At 40.8% G+C, this 19,994-nt stretch overlaps 1 protein-coding gene across 7 annotated transcripts in view; it reads left to right on the plus strand.

Moving 5' to 3' along the window:
- dab2ipb (DAB2 interacting protein b) overlaps nt 1-19,994 on the plus strand; it is a 262,935-nt gene that overhangs the window by 41,093 nt on the left and 201,848 nt on the right. Inside the window, exon 1 of one of the 7 annotated variants that reach the window (XM_070552473.1) lies at nt 4,115-4,420. The exons of 5 other annotated variants lie outside the window; for them this stretch is intronic. The gene's annotated coding sequence lies outside the window, so the exon portion shown is untranslated. Of the gene's footprint in view, nt 1-4,114; nt 4,421-4,526; nt 5,534-19,994 lie in introns of those variants that run through there. One more of the 7 variants, XM_070552474.1, reaches the window with a different exon arrangement.

Genomic DNA, 19,994 nt, shown 5'->3' on the forward strand with positions numbered 1-19,994 from the left:
CCCAGCTTGACCCAGCTGGGAAGATGTGACCTTTGTCACAAATTAGAGGCCATTCATGACGCTACACTGTGAAGGTCTGTAAAGCGCGCTTCCTCTTCACAAATGTCCTCCACCACTTCTTCCTCCTCCTCTTCGGACTCAACATGCTGATACTCCTTAAAAGCCTTCACAAAATTGCTACCGTTATCAGCCACACATGCTGTGATTTTATCATGAGTAAGGCCATATTCTGAGAAAATGTCCTCAATCTCTAGCAATTTTGTCATAAGTATGGCGACCTCTGAATCGTCTGCAAGCTATCGCCGCCTTCCTCCGTTTCAAATTTCTTTGTCGATCCAGTGCACTGTGACCCCAAGGTAGCTTCTGTTATTTGCTCTCCAAAGATCAGCGGCGGTGGACACATGGTTCTGTTCTTCAATGGTCTTTTTGAGCTCCCTTGCCATGACTGTGTATGCCTTATCCAAGTCTTTTGAGAAGGTTTTCCTGCTTGGAAGTGCATGCTGAAAATATATATATATAAAAAAAAGCCATATATCAAATTCAAAGGTCAAATAATATTCATTTTTTATTAATTTATTATATTTTAATTAATTTTTAGGTTTAAAATATCATTGTGACATTAGCTAAAGGACCTTACAATGTAAATCCCTTGTCAAACCAGCTTTTGTTGTTTTAAGGGAAAGCTAGTAAACTTTTACAATTAACTACTTTCTAAGCATGATTAAACATGCCACGGCATGTCTCACCTTCCTCTTAGTCATGGATGGTGGGCACCGAGAAAGTAGCAGACATTGTATAAACTCATTATCTTTCTTTTAAGAAAGTCTGGTCTCTAAATACAATTGGAAAGTTTTCAACATTTTCAGACATGAAGGATATCATGACAGGACAGGTTTCTCATGGTAAATGTAGAAACTAGGGGTGTAACGATACGCTAAAATCATATTCGGTTCAGTTCAGTGTTTTGAATGGCTCGGTTCGATAAATTTTTGGTACATTATATTTATTTAATATCTGATGCGGCTTCTATATTGAGCAGAACCAGGTGTCATCACATGCTTCTGATCTAGCATGATGTCTTTAATTATTTTAGGCAAGGCAGCTTTATTTATAAAGCACATTTCAAACACAAAGACAATTCATTGTGCTTTTATTTTTACAGCTTATTGCTCAGCTTTGAGTGTCACTTCCATACAGAAGAGTGTTGTGTTTGAATGTTGATGCTCCGTGTTTTTATTTCTGCATGAGCTTTAAAAACTCACCTCACTCTTCCCAGAAGTTTTTCTTTAAATCTCTAAATCCACTGTTTTGACGCACTTTAACAAGCTTCTTCTGCACTGTATTTTTTGTTGTAGGGTGAAATCTTTACATCAATTGTCTTGGGGAAAAGTTAAGCATAAGTGTCTGTTTACATTTTTGACGCTGCGCTCCTGCTCAGTCAGTGTGAGATGCTCTGTTTAGGGTCTCTAAAGGCTCCACAATAACAGCCACAGCTATGATCTTCTCTGAGAGGCGTTGATCATAATTAGCAGAATTTTATTTTACTTTTTTAAAGATTGTGCAAAGATTGTACTTCCGGTCGGCGCTCAGCCTGCGTGAAGAAACTCGCCTAGGAACTATTTATCAGCTGCCCTTAAATCACGCAAATTCTCAAGTAGAAACTGTAAAATAATTTTTCAAACAGGTAGACTAGAAAAGTCAATAGCTCTACATTTTAAATGTATTAAACACATTGTTTCATACATTCTGTTCTGATGGCTATAACTATGCAAACTGTTGAGGCAGTTCCTTACCTTATCATCGGCGACAGGGATTTTGCTGACAGGTTTTAGAAAAGCTGGCGATTCCACCATTGAAAGCGGCAGCATATCTTCAACAACATACTCTGCAATGAGTCTCCTAACATCTTGAGGCTGAAGTTGCATCTCAGAGCGGGAGAACGTCAACTTAGGCTGCTTTGTGGTTGAGTCTGTCCTCCTCTTCTGGCTTGCTTCTCGCTAACTTCACGTGGCTATGGCACCTCTGTAAATGTTTAAATTGCTAGTGCTGTTTCGAGAAGTGGACAGCTCTTTGGGTTTAGCACATAACGTGCATTTAACTGTGATGTTTTTCATATCTTTATCTTTTACTAACGTAAAATAATGGGCGAATGCCCATCTACAGAATATGCTATCTGTCGACGGCGGTGGTAAACCAGCTTCGGCTTCTACTTGCTCGCTCATCTCAGCTCTGTTGTTGTAGTGCCGGAAGTGCAATAATTTTGCACGGGCGGATGTTTCTCCTCCGTCGATTTGGCGAATGAATCCGATGACATACCGGAAGTGGTGTTTGGCTTGCATGTTGATGCTTCGTTGCTAGTAGCAGAAGCTCAGTTAATTAGAACATTTCGAGTGGATTTTACAAACATTTTTAACCCAAAAAAAAAGTAACGCATTGTAACGAGTGTTTCTGAAAATAGTACAGAGTAAAATATTACCATTTCTTCCTCTGTAATGCCTTACATTACCACATTACAGCAAAAAGCAAATTAGTTGCCAAACTTTAGTTGTTCCACTCTGTCGCATCATCCCGCCTACCAAACCGAAAGAGCACTGTGATTGGCCCACCAAACCGATGGCATAACACAAAATAACAACGATACAAAAGTTTAATTTATGTTTTTTTTTCACGTTCAATGTCATTATTGACTGTTGATTTTGCTTGTCAGCAAAGTTCTGATAGTTTGCATTAAAATAGTATTTTTGCTCAGTATTTGTTCTCAATTTTCAATAAAAATAGTTTATTTAAAAAGTGATTTTTTTTTGTCTCCCTGAAGATTAGTCTTGGAAAGGGGGGTCGTCCAATATTCGGGTCAATAAGATACTTTGTTTTCAACAACGTTAAACAATGACAACTGCACATTGTCACTTTAAGCAACAAGTTAATTTAAAGTATGTCTTTTTAATTTTCAGCTTGTCTCAGAACTTTTGAACAGTTTAGGAGTTTTGGTGACAACGGCTCTTCTGACAACAGGTGACCTGTTGCCACAGTTCCTATGAACTCAGAAAGAGCTGTGAAAAGATTTAAAGCAATGCCTTCTAACAACCAGAGGCACAGTATAAACTTTAAGTACAAATTAAGTCATTAGTGGTCGCGTCTGACCTAAAAAAAACTTTCCACGTGATTGGTTTATTATGGTGACCTGGCAGCCCTGCCCAAATAAATCATTCTCCTGCTCTCCTGCTCTCATGGTGTGTGTGTGTGTGTGTGTGTGTGTGTGTGTGTGTGTGTGTGTGTGTGTGTGTGTGTGTGTGTGTGTGTGTGTGTGTGTGTGTGAGGGGTGGGGGTGGGGAGTTGAAAGTGGCCAGAATAAACCCTAGTGTGAATAGCCGGGGGTGGGTGGGGTGGGTGGGGAGATCTGTTGTCACTCTGGTGGACAAATGCCTTGCTTGACAAATGTCTGACAAGAGCAGAAACATGAGAGGATGAGTCCATAGCAAAAGGTAGAGAGGAACACGAGACAGGGTAGAAAACAACAAAAAAAAAAAACTTTTGTAATTTACATTCAGAGTTTGGTGTTTTTTTTTTTACTCAAATATGGTTTGAAAACTGGCTTTTGTCCTGCTATCACTTGGGTTTTCTCATTATTTCTTGACCTGTTATATAATTTTATTATATTTAAAAACTGTAAAAAAAATGTAAACATGGATGAAATGAATGTCAGCATTAAAAATAGCGAATGATCATCCACAGCTTGAGGGTAGTCATCATGCCCAGCAAGCATGGGCTAATGGTTTAAAGCTGGAGTGTAGCAGTGAGGCCCGGCCTGGTCGCGGTTTTTGGTCAGTCGCACCAAGGCCTCTGATTGGCTAGATGTGAGGTGAAGGAATTCAGCTCTCTGAGGTTGAAACTCCACCTTTTTCTCCTCCTCCCAGTCCTAGTAGCTGATGCCTGATGGCATTCCCTCAGCGTGAGCGTGCACATATCTTTCTCCTAAGAGAGGCAGAGTTACAGACGTTTGAAGACACAGAACAAGGAGAGAGAGAGAAAACCACCAAAAGACAGACCCCTGCTTTCTCTCCCTGTGTGTGTGTGTGTGTGTGTGTGTGTGTGTGTGTGTGTGTGTGTGTGTGTGTGTGTGTGTGTGTGTGTGTGTGTTTTCTTGTGATTCTAAGAAGAGGGAGGATCCAAACCTTTCTAAGAGTCAATACCCCTGCAGGAGTCCACAAGACCATACACACTTACACACACACACACACCCTCCGAGCACACTGATCCGGTCCACTGCAGCCTGAAAGCAAAACAAGGAGAGACAGCGAGGAAGTAGGATTGTGAGAGAGGGGAGGAGAATCTTTTGGAGTTACTACTTGTTGCTCTTGGTCTTCTGCGTGGACTGGAGATGATCTTCCTTCTGTTTTTCCAGCGGTAGCGGGACTTTCAGGTGAGTGAGCTCTGGCTCCTCTCTCTTCCTCTCTGCTCCTTTTTCCTGGCCAGTAATTCTATAAAGATAAGAATGTGTAAACTGCAAGTCTTTGATAGGATTTCTGTGGGTTTGCTTGTCCTTGGAATGGCGGAGGGAGACTGAAGGGAAGGAGGTGTGGAGGGGAGCCTTTGCCGTGCCAAGGAGGGATTATTATCACGCTGATCTGTCAAAGAAGGTCACAAAGTCCAGGTGGAAGGAAAGACTCTTTAATGGAAGTTTGTCCCATGGAAACAAAAAAAGGAGCCATTTAAGGAATATTTCACTCTGAGACACAAAGAGCTGCAACATGTGATTCGGGATTGCACTTCTACAAGTAAACAAAAGATTCAGAGGAAGATCTGACTTTTTCCATTTGACTTGACTCACTAAGAGAATGTTGTATCCCTAAACTCAAAGCGTGTGTGTGTGTGTGTGTGTGTGATGCAAAGCCACGAGGCTGTGTTTAACTGCTTTAGCAGTGTGTAGTCTTCATTTATCAGCTCCTGCGTGATTATAGTGTCCTTGGAGATAGTGGCACACTTGCATGTGCAGCCTCCTATTCATTCCACCACTAACATGTGTTTACATGCTGCAGTTTATTACCCACACTCAGAGAGAATTGGATGACAAGTGACTGAAAGTTGCTCTCTATATGAGTTCAACGACAGTCAGATTTAAGCTTTCATCATTTTCTGGCCACTTTGCAGTTTTAGTAACATTTTTTGAAGAGAAACTGAAAAGGTATACGAAAATATGTTAACAAGAGTTATATATAATATTTACGGTAATTCTCAGTGGTGTGTGTGTGTGTGTGTGCGTGCGTGCATTCGTGTGCGTGTCCGGACGTGGGGCGGGCATTGTTATCCTATTATTAGCGTGAGCCGGGCCAGCCAGCAGCTGTGGGGAAGGAAGTCGGCCCTGAACAGCCGGGGAAGAGCAGGATTACTGGGAGCGGTGAGCGGGAGTTATGGTCTGACTGCTGGAATGGCATTCCTAAAGCAGCAGAGCCCCTGGAAGAGGAGGAGTGAATCAGAGTAGCAGACGAGGATCAGTGTGGCTCACAGGCGTGAAAGGATGACAGCGAGGTTGGAGGTCAGCAGCAATCTGGACAGAATGCAGATTACAGCTGTTGAATGGCTGTATGACTCGGGTGTTGATTTGTTTTTGCTACTGGGGCTCATTGGAAGAGTTGTGGCTAGCGTTGAAATGTCTTTGATCGAGGCACCAATCCCTGCATTGCATCCGATTATTTTATTGATTTGCAACTTTTGGGATGTTTTGACTAATGGGGAAAATGTTAATCGCTTCATAGGATCTACAAATGATTTAAAGACACTAAGATGGAATTTTTGGCACCAGAATCTTTCTTAAATCTTAATTCCAAAAACTCAGAGAACTAAATTGTGGTAATTTAGACGAGAATTGGAGTTTTTATTTAACTTTTGCACATTTCAAAGTTTTAATACAAAAACAATTTCAAAGCGGCTGGATAGAGCGTATTAAAGGAACTGTCAAGCCTGCCTCAGAGTCCTTCTCCACCCACATAACAATTTTGAAAAATGCAACATTAGTAGGCATTGCCTGATGGACCGAGAAGGCGGAGCCACGGCAGTGACGAAGACGGATGGGTAACGAGACGAAGCTTGCGTTTTTCACTCTGAGCAGTCATTAGAAGTGGAGGAGGTTTCTCCCCCTCCTTACCCAGACAATCGAGAAGAAAGGGACCAAGTGTATTTGGAGGAGACAAGCGAACCTGAGCCTTATTGTTTTGAGCTCGTGAGTTGCCTGAAACCACCGGAGCTGACCCAACAGAACCAACTCTGAATGGTAAGTAGCCGTTAGCCATAGCATTAGATTAGCTGCAGGGTTCAGCCCCATGGCCCTAGAGAGCTATTATTCAGCATGATTTAGAGGTTTATCAGTTTCAACACACCTGATTTGAATCAGCAGCAAATTGCTGAGCTGATGAATAGCTAATCTAACATGTCAAAGCAGAAAAAACACTGAAACGTGCTGGATAACAGCTCTCTAGGACAAGGCCACCTACCCTGGGCTAAAGTTACTGTCTGCTGCAGAGAAAGTTATAAAAATATCCCATGAGAAAATTATTCTGTAATGTGTTCATTTAGGTGAGTCAATAGGGTGAGAAACTTGATCATTCGAGAGGGGCTCGGAGTAGACCCGCTGCTCCTCCACATCGAGAGGAGCCAGTTGAGGTGGCTCGAGCATCTGGTCAGGATGCCTCCTGGATGCCTCCCTGGTGAGGTTTTCCAGGCACGTCCAGCCGGGAGGAGACCTAAAGGTAGACCCAGGACACGGTGGAGGGACTATGTCTCTCACCTGGCCAGGGAACACCTTGGGATTCCCAGGGAGGAGCTGGCCCAAGTGGCTGGAGAGAGGGAAGTCTGGGCCTCTCACCTTAGGCTACCGCCCCCATGACCCGATTCCGGATAATCGGATGAAAATGGATGGATGGATGTGTTCATTTATGTTAAACAGTCACAAACATCCCACTAAAATTGCTCTGATTTCATTATTTATTTACTGATACCAGCTATTCTCTTGGTCGTAGGGGATCCTCAAGTGTCAGCAGCTGGGTCTCCTCTTGTGCTGTCGTCAGGAGCTTCCAGAAGAATGCGTCTTTGAAGGATTTCTCCCTTCTCTGGGCCTCTGTTATTAATGTTTTATTAAATAAATCTGAATTTGTTTATTTCCTGTTTTTGTTCATGTCCATAAATGTATATACACAATTCAAAACATAGATGATGTTAAAACTCAAAGGCTGTAATGAAGATTACATGATTATTAAAAACAACTCACCTTTACTACACCTGCAAAGCTTCATGTTAGCCATTTGTAGCTGCAACAATCAGCCTGACTGCAGATTTCTTGGGTTAATTTAGCCTGAAAGAAACAAATGATATATAACATCACAGTGTTGTGAGCAGTAGCTTCCAGAGATGAGAAACATGTGGAGAGCGGAGTGAGGATGGAGCTACAGGTTTTTCTGTTAGAAGATCAGGAGGCCCTGGGGTAAAATGGGATGTTTTCTTGGAAGCTACTCCTCTCCAGTGGTGACCAGCCAGACTGAGATGTGAGGAAAAAAAAAACAGAATTAAAAGTACAATATTATTATTTATAATATTGTTTACCTAGAACAGTTCAAAGAGCTTCTACTGTCATTCAGATGGAAGTTGTTCAAAAGCTCTTCACCACACCTCAGACTACATCAGTCTTGGGTAGATTTAGCCTGAAAAAATTATTCTATCACATTGTTGTGGAAGTTTAGTAACTTAGATCATGTACAAAACAAACTGTCTAATATATGTGCTTTATAACATGGCTGGTGAGTGATCTGACTGCTCTCAGAGCTAACTCAGGGTCCAGAATCAGACATGTTCTAATGAGAACCGGACTCAGCACTAGTTCAGAACTGGGCCAGGTCTGCTGCAGGAGGAGCTACTCTTCAGTGTCCCTCCTGCTCTGCATCACCACTGATATTACTAACTGGCACAAAGACTTAACCCAAACCAGTCTGTGACATTATAACACACACAACACTCGCTTCGAGCCTGCGGCAGTGTGGACTGATTAGCTATGAACCACGTCCACATCTCTCTTACTTTGTAATTATAAATATAGCAATTATAGCTGCAAAATTACAGGTAGGGAATGATCTTTAGAAGCTGTTAAAATTAATTCTATAGCTTACTCACCTCAAGCTGGGCCCAAAATCTCCGTTTTGAGAAAGCAGCAGTCGAGTCAGCGGGATCCGGCTAATTTCTGGAATGGCTTGGACTAATTTGTGAAACACTCTTCAAACCAGCATAACCCGGTTCAAACTCCATCACGTTGGTGAAAGAGACACATGTAAAAAACACTAAACTACAATCTAACAGCTAAGCTACTAGAACTAAATAATTATAATACTACTACTACTAATAATAATAATAATGCATTGAACTTATATAGCACTTTTCAAGACCCCCAAAGACGCTTTCACACACTCTCACATTCACACACTGCTAGTGATGGTAAGCTACTTGTAGCCACAGCCGCCCTGGGGAGGTCTGACAGAGGCGAGGCTGCCATTTGGCGCCTTCGGCCCCTCTGACCACCACTAACACAGGCAGGTTGGGTGAGGTGTCTTGCCCAAGGACACAACAGCAGGATACCCCTGGCGGGAGCTGGAATCGAACCCATGACCCTCCGATCATGAGGCAACCCGCTCTACCACCTGAGCTACTGCTGCCCCAATATATTATAAGCAATACTAGAAGCTTTGCTGGGATTCTGACACAATGCTAATGCTAACAACAGCACAACTCACTTGCGGCTAATCCGAGCCCCGACTGCTACAAGGCTGGTTGAGACTGCCGTGCTTTTATAACCTACAGCCACAGAGCTGCTGCGTAGTACATTTCTTAGATATGTAGCATTGTTTCCATTAGCCATTGTTCAAAACCGACTCAAAATAAACGTGTTCTATACTTTTGAGCTGAAGAGGGCACTAGACTGATGTTTCTAGACAGAATTTAGAGTTTTCAAAGAAAATGCATCAAAATTCAAAAATAATGACTACACATGTCTACAACACTATTATAAACTTATTTATACTAGTTACCAGCTAAAAAAAGGTAGATTTTGATTTGACTTGCTCTTTAAGATTCATTGGTAGAATAATGATCCCTTTATTAATGTTAGTGCGTACTTCATTTAATTTTTTTATTAATACTTAATAAAGTATTAATAAACAATTAAATGAAGTATTAACAACTGCTTAACTATAATAAGTAATGCAATAATAAGCATACACCCCCTTAACAGTTAACAGTAAGGTTAATAAAGGTACCCGTTGTTTATTAATGCATAATAATACACCAAGTAACATTATTAAAGGGACCCTTATTGTAAACTGTTACTGATTCATCAGTTTTTGTCAACAGTCTGACAGAGACACTGGGGAGAAAATCTTAGGATGATTCTAAGGGGTCATACTAGTAAGGGGCCCCAATTGAATTTTAATCCAATAAAAAAAAAAATCATAATTTATCATTTTTTATGGGGGCCCAAATCCCTGATGGTGCACCTGCAAAGACGCATGAGATAAGATGTCACTCAGGTAAGCCCAAATAAATAAAATCATAAACAAGCATCTGAAATCTTATTTTAGAGGACACAGCGCTGAATGTGTAGTTTTAACCAATAATCTCATCTAAATGTTGTTGAAAATGAAACAAATGATGCGCAGTTGTTGAAAAATATTGTTGGCTTTGTGACATATAACCATAAAAGTCAGGTCTAAAATACATGGGAGCGGGCCCAACTCTTCGGGCGATGCCATTTTTGACGCCATGTTAACTTCTTTGGGAGCCTGTGAGGACAAAACACATTTACTGATTTGTAACAAGCGGTTAAAAAACTTTTGCCATTCATAAAGGTTGTTTTACACATTTATCTCATCATTTGCCAGTGATGAGAGTGAGTCTGATGTGCTTGTCATTTTGCTCCCAGGGATTTTTGACCCTAATGGCCATCCGTTGGTAAGGTCTTACTCGAACACAAAAATACCGCTTGCTTGCAATGATTTAGGTATATATTGCCCCCATCGCCAGGGAAGATACACACTGTCACTTTAAGGGGTCACAGATGTAAACTTTTTTTCTGAAATCAGCCTTTTTGTCCTACAAAATACATGAGGATCACATAAATTATTATGGTGATATGTGAGGAAAAAATATATATCGTATTGCTTTCTTAGCCAAAATTGCTTCTCAGTTTGGCTAAATTTGGGTTGGGTGAAATGGGCGAAACTTATCTTGATATTTTTCTTTCAAAGTAGTTACCCAAAAAAACATGGATCAGTCAAAGTTCCTTGGTTCAAATGGCACTTTTGCAAAACCAACAAACCACAAATAAGTAGTTCTGTCGCATTTATGTCACATGCACAGTTATGTTGCTATAAAGTTTACTAGGCTGTCTTGTTTGAAAATATATTGATATATTTTTTTAAACTTGAGATAAGGGTCAGTCCTAAACTGCAAGAAAAAAATAATAAACAGGATGGAATATGGCCGCATTTTGGCCAAAATCTCCTCATGTGACCCTCTCCTGCAGGATGGTGCAGGTTTATTTATGCTGTGACCTGGACCTAGATAAAGGGGAAGATGAAGAATAAGGAGTTGCTGTGAAACAAAGTTACATACTTTTGATCTGTAGTAGCATGCTATTTTTATTTTTTCATATTTTATAATCATTTTCTTGAGCCAATATGCACTAAAATGACCCTTTATAGGGTTAATGGAAGGCCACCCAGCTCCTAAAGCCCCCTATGGCCAGAATATTCCACTTGCAACTTCAGCCTAGTGGGCTGCTGTGTTGGTATTTGAGCTGACGTACCTGGAGCTGCAGTCTGGTTCCAGCATGTTTTTTGCATGTTTTAGATCATGAACACAGCTGATATATTTAATTTAGTGATGAATCACTGTGTAGACACTAATGAAGGCTGGGAAGACATTTGCTGTTAAATTAAAGTGTTAAAAAGACAAACGCACATCAAGGAGATATATTTTGCTTTCTGTTCTATAAATGGACACTAGGGGGTGCTAAAAGCAAGCCTAAACTGTCTAGAACTCCCTTAAAAGTGCTCTGATAGCCTCTGAAGGGATTTCATCCTACAGCTGTTTATTGCTGTATACCACATCATGTTTGGCCTTTGGCGTCTGGGAGAAGCATCCATAAAATTGACCTCGTCATACGTTTTCTAGAAAAAAAGTGGTATTAGGTAAGTATTTTGACATCAGTTATTTCTATCATTACCTCCTGAGTTGTTTTATTGTAGACAAAGGCTAAGAACTAACAAATAAGTTGATAAACACAAAAAGTGCCAGCTGTGAACCTTTCTTCCTTGCAACACCTTTATCTCCACTGTCCCAGACGGTGTACGCGTACTAAGTGTTCTCAGACAGTGAAAGTCGAAGCCGTTCTTTGCACATTGTGATTACTTTGTGATTGACTGTTGTGATAAACTTCCTCCCTTTCTGGCTGCAGAGATTCTAGAGTCCCGGCATTACCCTCAGAAATCTGCTATCTTTCCACCTCTTCCTCTATTAACTCTGGCTATATTATTGTGAAATATCCCCGCAGCGCTGTAACATAAATCTCCAAGCAAGGACTTTGTTGCAGAGCTAGTTTTAACAAATTTTGCTGGAAGTGGACTGTCGCTCCTTTTAATCCTAGTACTGAAGGCAGACTGTAATGTGTTTCACAAGAGGTTATCGTTTTTGTGTTGAAACAAACTAAATTGTGAAACTAACTGAAATCTCCACCTCCATTCAGGAAGATGAACATTGTCTTGAACAAACTTGTTTAGATATTTTGGCTGATTGCAAAACCTCGCCATCAGACTTCTTCATAGCAGTCACTGATTATTATGAATTATATATAACAAGTGCTCCATATGTGCTCTTATATTATTCATGATGACGTTTTTCTGTTTTTGGCTTTCATTGAACAAGACCTGCCCTCGTTTCTCCCAGTCTTTTTTTTTTCTTTTCTTGCCCCCCCCCAGAAGCTCTATGAAACGCAGATGTATAACTAGACAGAATCATAAATCACAGACAGCAGAAGGGCCTTTTGGTTATGTTCGACAGGGCCGGATTTTACAGGTGTATGGGTTTGAGGTTAGGTGGAGAGTGCCTACGTTTCATACCAAGCAGTTAACATTTTTGGCAAATTATGAGGTCCTTCACTGAGGAACCTTTTTTTACATTTCATTTTAGAAAATAATCACTCTGAGTTTAACATGCAGGCTGAATGTGAAAATTGTGTCCTACACTTATTTCTACGTATAGAAAATAGACAGTGAAACTCAAGGATTTGAAAAGCCTGACAGATCTACATCTTGCTGCTGGTTGGCCCATCTTGGCTCTTTATACGGGCAAGGCTGTTATTGGTTTAGCATCCAGGAAACAGCAGAGAACGTCTCAACTAGTAGAAGCTAACTAGGGATGTCCCGATCCGATCACATAATCGGAAATCAGCCCGATCACGTGGTTTCAGACTGATGGGACTCGGGCTTCACTTCCTGATCCAAGTCCCAATCCGGACTTTGATACTGGGTTCAAATTACAGGAGAGCAACTTGGCTCTCCTTGAAGGTTGTCAGGCACCCCTGATGCCCTTAACTTACACACCCAGAAGGAGCACCAAAGAGATCCAGCAGACCGCTGATTATTCATGAACTCAGCTGCGTTCTGCAGACGGCCACAGTAACATTTTCTAAGTTTCTAAGTGGCGTCACCCAAAAACATATAATTAACACAATAGATGAGGTCAATAGATGAATTTGATCTGCTAGTTAAAAAGTTACTTGTGAGGTGAAAAAGAAGGAAGCAGGCAGGAGCTTGTCTGGAGGACTGGGAGATGCAGGAAGATCAGAGACAGACAGGACAGGAAGACAGGAAAATAAAAACCAAGAAAACAAAACAAAGTTCTTAAAAAGTAAAATATAGCCTAGGTAGATTGATCCCACTACACATTTGTACCTGTATAAAGCAATAACTTAGCAGCATGTAGTATTTATATAGTTGATACAATTCAGATCATCTTCAAAACTCCGTCCCATGCCCAGGGGCGTATCTAAGCATTTTGGGGGTGGAGGCAAAATAGACCCCTGCCAGGTATTTTAAGTTTAAGTGCTATCTGTTTTTATATTAGACTTTTTATATTTGCAATAAAGTCCAAAAGTGAAGAATGTATGTTGTTTATTGATTGTTCAAGCTACCTCACAGAAATGATCTGTTGTTAAAAATTAAAATTAAAAGGTAATTAAATAAAAAATAAGGGACATTATGTAACTATTTCTTCCTTTTCTTTCTTTTTTTATGTATCAAAAGTATCGGATCGGGACTCGGTATCGGCAGATTCTCAAATCAAATGACTCGGACTCGAGGGCAAGAAAACCTGATTGGGAAAACCCCAAAGCTAACCACTAGCAGAACTCCTTCAGGCTTGAGCTATTTGTGGAGATAAAACATCAACGTTGCAGAGCAAAATGAGTAATCAGTAACAGACTTACTTACTGAAGTAATTCTTTGGTTTAGCATTGCAAATCATGCATGAAGCAATAACTAATCATGCTGGTTTAACACTGGGAAAAGATGCCGTGAGGTCGTGGACCCTTCGGAGGGCTCCTGGGGCCCGCTAGGGGGTCCTGAAGTCCCAGCACCCCAATCGGACCCTGGTGCTGGTCCACAGAGGCAGAAGAACCAGCCTGATATTGTTTTGCTCGATCGCAGTAACATCCTGCCCACCAAACCGATAGAGCGTCGTAACTAGCAAGACACAAAACTGCGCAGGCCAATGGTAGACCTGCTGAGGCTACAGCGGAGCGTGGCTAGACCGACCTGCAAATCAAATTCTAGATTTGTCTAGATTTCCAGGCTACCAGGACTGGACACTACTGCTTAAGTAGGAACCATGGATGAAAGGAATCACAGAGAAATCTTAACTACATGAAGCCTTCATATGAATGGACGAATTAATATAAATCTACTGTGCTGTGCAAAATAATTGTCCCCCCTCTAAAGATTTTATTAATTTTGATTTTGCATTTTTGTCTAAAACAAACTAAAACAAAAAAAAGGCAAAACTGAAAATAATCCATGAGAAGTCAAATACTGTTTTACAGTGCTGTAGTAGTAATTAGCCGACAAAGAATAAAGAGCACTTGTTCTTTCTCTTCCATCTGTTTCATCGATTATCTTTGTTTTAAACTTCCATGTGTGCACCTCTTGCCTCTGTTAGCTGTGAAACAGAAATAACAGGACTCAGTTCAAAGCAGGCTTCTCATAATAAGAACTTAAAGGATCATGAAATAAAGTGTCTCATTAATAATGCGGCTGGAATCCATATGAGGTGGATATTAATTAAATTCAGCATTTCCTCTCAGCAGATGAGAGCTGAGCTTTTTGGTATACTCTCCCATTCAACCACAGCTAGATGGACATGTGGAGTCAAAGGGTGTGTGTGTGTGTGTGTGTGTGTGGTTGTATTCATGCAGGCTTAGAAGTCCTCCCAGCATGTTGCTGCGTCAGCATGAAAATCTGTGCTGCGAGCTGCCACGCTGCATGCAGATGCAGTTAAGGTCGATGCCACTGTGCCTCTGTGTGTAACTTGATATCTTTTGTTAGAAATCCAGCACGGGTATGCTGCGTTTATTGTGATCTACTCGTTATTCTGAAGTCTCAAAGTGAAAAGCAAAGCAGAGAAAGAAGAAGTTGAAATCATCGTTTCCACTGGCCGCAAAGAGGAACACGAGATCTCTCACAAATAAGATGCATGAGCTTGAAGCACTGAGCCCCAGTCAGGTGATCGGGAATGCTGCATCATGTGTTTCACTGAGACTTGGTTGCAGGAGCATTTCTCCAACGTCTGTTTGTCCAGACAAAATGGTATTTTAATGTGAGATTTAGTCATGAAATAAAACATTTCCACAAACTGCTTTCAGAATAGTAAAATCTTAATATGTCAATGGGAAATTTTTAGACTGACAACTTGAACACAACACTTTGAAAATAATATCATAGCCGCACTTTTTAAAGAACTCGCTGTTTTCTTCATCATTCTATTACATCATTCACTGCATACAAGCTTTATGAACAATGCCTTAATGCATATCTCTGATACATTTGCAGTAATCTATAGTAGGAATAAATGCCTTGTAAGTCGTACTCAGGGGGAAAAAAAGCTCTGGTGCGTCTGTTTCAGCACAGAGAATTCAGACAGAGGAGAAAGTAGCTTGAGACGACAAGATTTGGCATTCCCTGTCGTAAGTCAAGATGGCTGAGTCAGAGATTGTTGAATGATGTAGATCTGTCAGACTTTTCTAATTCTAGAGTTTCACCGTCTATTTTCAATCAGAATCTAATGCAGGAGATAGACGTTGGAGACTGGTTTCATGAATGCTCGCTGACGGAGACCTTTTCCTTTCAGCCTTCTCTGTTGCCCTGAGAGGGTTGCAAAGTTAATCCCTGCTAGGACAACAGGGGGCGTTGCAGTTTTTTTAAGGGAGTTCTCGGTTGATTCTTCATCTTCTCTTCATTCTGTTCTTTCAGCCAATTCTGCCTTTCCTGGGATTAACTCTTTTCCTTTTCTCACATGTTGTTAATCACAATTTTAGCTTTCCCATTTTTTAGATTTTTAAATTATATATATGTGTGTGTGTGTGTGTGTGTGTGTGTGTGTGTGTGTGTGTGTGTGTGTGTGTGTGTGTGTGTGTGTGTGTGTGTGTGTGTGTGTGTGTGTATGTATGTGTGTGTTTGTTCATTGCAGTCATGTCTCCAGTCCACAATAGGAATCTGCTACTGTGTATTTCCCAAGAACTTTTACACCGCAACATTTGTCCAGCATGCTCCTCCGTCTCTTCACATAGCCTAGTCACCACCTCCAAACCCACGTTTCCCGTAATTACCCATAATTAAAGGTTTACTGCATATCTTTGTACTTCTTAAGTCACAAGTTGTTTAACATTTATATGAAAAATGATAAAAGACCCACACTTGTATACCTTTAAAACTCCAACACACTTTACACTATAGTGGATCATTCATCCATTCTCACACACACTCACACACTGGTGGGGATGAGCTACAATTAGGGATGGGTACCTTTGACATTTGAATCGATCCGGTACTAATTCCCGGTACCTACGAATCGATACCGGTATTTAACGGTACCAATTTTCGATACTTTTGAGTGTTTATTATTTTAATTCTCTTTTATAATTAAATATATATTTTTCTCAATATATAACAATATTTGATAAATATCACGATAAATAACATACAACTGTTTGTATTTTAACATCGTCCTTGTAGTTTTATAAGCTGATAATTAAACTGAAGCAAACATCTTTACTGTGAACTAAATTTACTGTGTATCTTCATTCCTTTTGCCGTCTTTTTTCATTTGATTTTTCCTACTGGGAAGTTAGAATTTCCGAGGAGAAAGCGAACGCACCATTAGCTGATAACAATGGCAGCAATGGAAGCTAACATACCAAGCTAACGTTATCTTAAACAGTTTATTTAGCTGCTGGAGCAGATTAAAACGATGATGCCTCACACTTAGATCGTTGTCGCTGGTTTCATCTTCACCCAATCACCCGTCGCATTTAGTAAAGTGAAGCCAAACTTTAGAGCGCGTTCATCTTCTTCTAGTCGGGAATTCAGAGTTCCGAGGAGAAAGCGAACGCACCATTAGCGAAACGGAAGCTAACATATCAAGCTAACGTTATATTACATTTTATTTACCTACCGGAGCAGATTAAGATGAGGATATCTCACTTAGATCGTTGTCGCTGGTTTCATCATCACCCAGTTACCCATCACATTTAGTGAAGTGGACCCAAGCTTTAGCGTGTGTTCTTTCTACCATGCTGCTCTGTTTACAACTGGCTCGCAGCGACGTAACGCTCTTGCGCATGCACAGCTGTCTAGGCAAGTTCTCGTTATGAAGGACGGGTACCGAAACGAGGCACCGTTTGAAATGACGTGAATCGGTGCTCGGTCGGTACTATGGAATTCGGTCGGTACCTTAAAAAGTACCGAATTCGGTACCCATCCCTAGCTACAATGTAGCCACAGCTGCTCTGGGGCGCACTGACCGAGGCGAGGCTGCCGAACACAGGCGCCACCGGTCCCTCCGACCACCACCAGCAGGTAAGGTGGGTTAAGTGTCTTGCCCAAGGACACAACAGCAGAATTCTCTGTCCGAAGCCGGGATCGAACCTGCAACCTTCTGATTACTGGACAGCCTGCTCTACCTCCTGAGCTACTTCCGCCCCGTATCATATTATCAGACTTCCATCTGTTCCGTGTCTGCTGCTAAATATCTTTTTTGTTGAGGGGGCAGTGGCGATGCACGCACACATAGACGTAAAAATTAGGCTTTAGTGGATGTAAACACTTCTCCCGAATGTGGGTCATTACTGCACATGTCTGTTACATTATGCGTTGACGTAACAGACAAACTACAATCGGATTAAAGACATTTTGCACATGTAAACATGCCTACCGAGGGTGTGAGAAATTTTTGCAAAGGTGACATGCACACTGAGGCAGAACAGAAAACAGGAAAAAGGAGGAATCTGAACTTCACCCCCAAAGTTTCCCTTTTTTTTTCCTGCAGCGTACCTCACCTCCTGCTGCATAACTGTCCAACACAACTGGCACCTCCCAACCCAACAACAGTTTTATTCATTTCTCTGCTCTGCTGTTTTCCTAGTTTATTTTTGACAAATACATGGATAGAAATGCTTAAAGGAGACATGAGTCACGGTTTAGTTTTGACTGCTGCAGCGGTGTCTGCAGACACAACTAGACTGCACTGTCCCAGATATTGCTGTCCTCCTGTGTCCTGCCCTCAATCGCTTTGAATAGCTGCACACAAACAGCAGCACTGCACAGATAAAGGTGCAGTTTAGGTTACAGGTGTTGCTTTTCATTAATATTTTGTCTGCAGAAAAACAAGAATACAGCAGGACACCTGTAATGTATGTTTGTAGGGGCATAAAACTCAAACCTGCTTTTTTCTTTGTCTGCCTGTGTTGCTGCATTTATCTGTTCTTAGACTTGTTAGCAGGCTTTCATTGTCTGGATGTTTTAACCACCTAACTAAAATAATCAGAAATCCACGTTTCCTCTTACCAACAGTAATACAATGTAGAGAAATGCTCTTTATCAGCTGATACATCTTTGATTTTAAGCTCTTTTTGTCCCTCCAGTTAACTTGCCTGAGATTACCATTCATCTGTCAGATCCAGGGGCGTTGTGCTGTATTCTTTTTTATTATCTTGCTTTCTGAAAACACCTAAAAATAGACTGAGACCAGCTTTGACGGTGCCAGGAAACAATTGAATCTGGGTTGCCAACATGGATAACTGAGCCAGAACTTCCCAAGGCAACACTTCCTGCTTCTGTTTCTCAGTAAACAGAAATCAGACATGCATCCAGATTTACATTTCTTTTTAGTTTAGTTTTAGATCAGCTTCTGAAACAGTTTGTGTCAATGTGGCTGTTTTGTCTGTAACAGTATGGTAATTGCTTAGTAAATTCATCATTAGCATTGTAATGAATGGATAATTACAGTTTAATTAATGACCATAGACATTAAAGGTCCATATCAAGTATGAATCCCATCTAATGGACACTGGGTTATTTAAACCAGAAGATTGGATCTTTTTATTGCAGAGATTATGTAACCGTTATGTATTCACTCAGAGACAACAGAATAGAGAGAGTCAAGTTTAAAAGTTAAGAATTTTATTACTAACAAATTAAACTAGACTGACTTTAAACTAAATGTATGTTGTAACTAAAAATGGATGAGGCGGTGAATGGATGACGTGTGCTGTAAATCAGAACCAACAAATCCGAAGAAACGATTAATTCTGACGGGAACTGAAGGTGTTGTTTTGCATTAAGCTTTGGTTAGCTTCAGAAATACATGAGACACCATTTGCCGGTCTACCTTTGCCTTCGGTGGAAGTCCTCTGTAGATCAGGAATATCGAGGTCCAGTGAACCCTCTCTGGAATGCGAGCCGGTAGGAGAAGCCGCGGTTCCGATCAAACCCGTCTTGAGTTACTTCCGGCACATGACACTTTTATTGGCGTCTGGTCAGACCCAAGCCTGTGTCGGTGGATGGAGCTTTTTTTCTGAAAGGAGCTGTTGTTGCCGCTAGTTGTTATAGCGACTGGATTTTTCAGCTTGTCGTTGTTCTTTTGGTTAAAGAGTTTAGATCAGGATTGGCCACTCCGTCACTTTATCTGGAACGCTTTGAACTGGCGTTAGAGCTGACGTGGCATAGTTTTATACCTCGGATGTTTTGGTTTATTGTCAAATTAAAATTACCAAACACCATCAGAACCACACCTCAGTCGGATCTGTAAGATTCTGATTGAATCAGTGAAAGTAATGTGTTATGTTTTTTTAACGCTACGTGAAATGAGTCCTGATGGAACATTTAAAGTCGTAGTACTTATTATATTCTATAGGATTATAATAAAGTAATTAATATTTTGATTTCACAGGTCGGTCACATCTTATTTATTGACTAACACTTTGATGGATTAGCTTTATTAAAATAGAGTTCTTTGATTAATTAAAAGAAAAGAGTTCATTCTTCGTTCTTCTGTTGAGCTGAAAATAAGCAGGTTAGAAGGAATGCATGAGACCTTGAGACCATATCTCATGCAGACTAGTCCTGAGCAAAGAAGGGAAAAATAAGTCATTTTGTTCCGTTACAGCATTAACTGTTAGCATTAGCAACTCCACATTTACCGTTTACAACAATAGAATCAATAACGCCATTATCATTTATAAGCACAATGACGCTGTCCTCATTACTTTACACAACAGAGTAAATCTTTTGTTGCACAACCCTTGATCGTGTTGCATTGGAATAAAGATGTAACACACAAAGACTCGGGTGCACAGGAGAGGGTTGATTGATTTGGTAAAAACTTCCAGCAAATAAATATAGAGGTTTAAA

Source organism: Nothobranchius furzeri, chromosome 6 (assembly GCF_043380555.1).
Source record: "Nothobranchius furzeri strain GRZ-AD chromosome 6, NfurGRZ-RIMD1, whole genome shotgun sequence".
In the NCBI taxonomy this organism is placed as follows: Eukaryota; Metazoa; Chordata; class Actinopteri; order Cyprinodontiformes; family Nothobranchiidae; genus Nothobranchius; species Nothobranchius furzeri.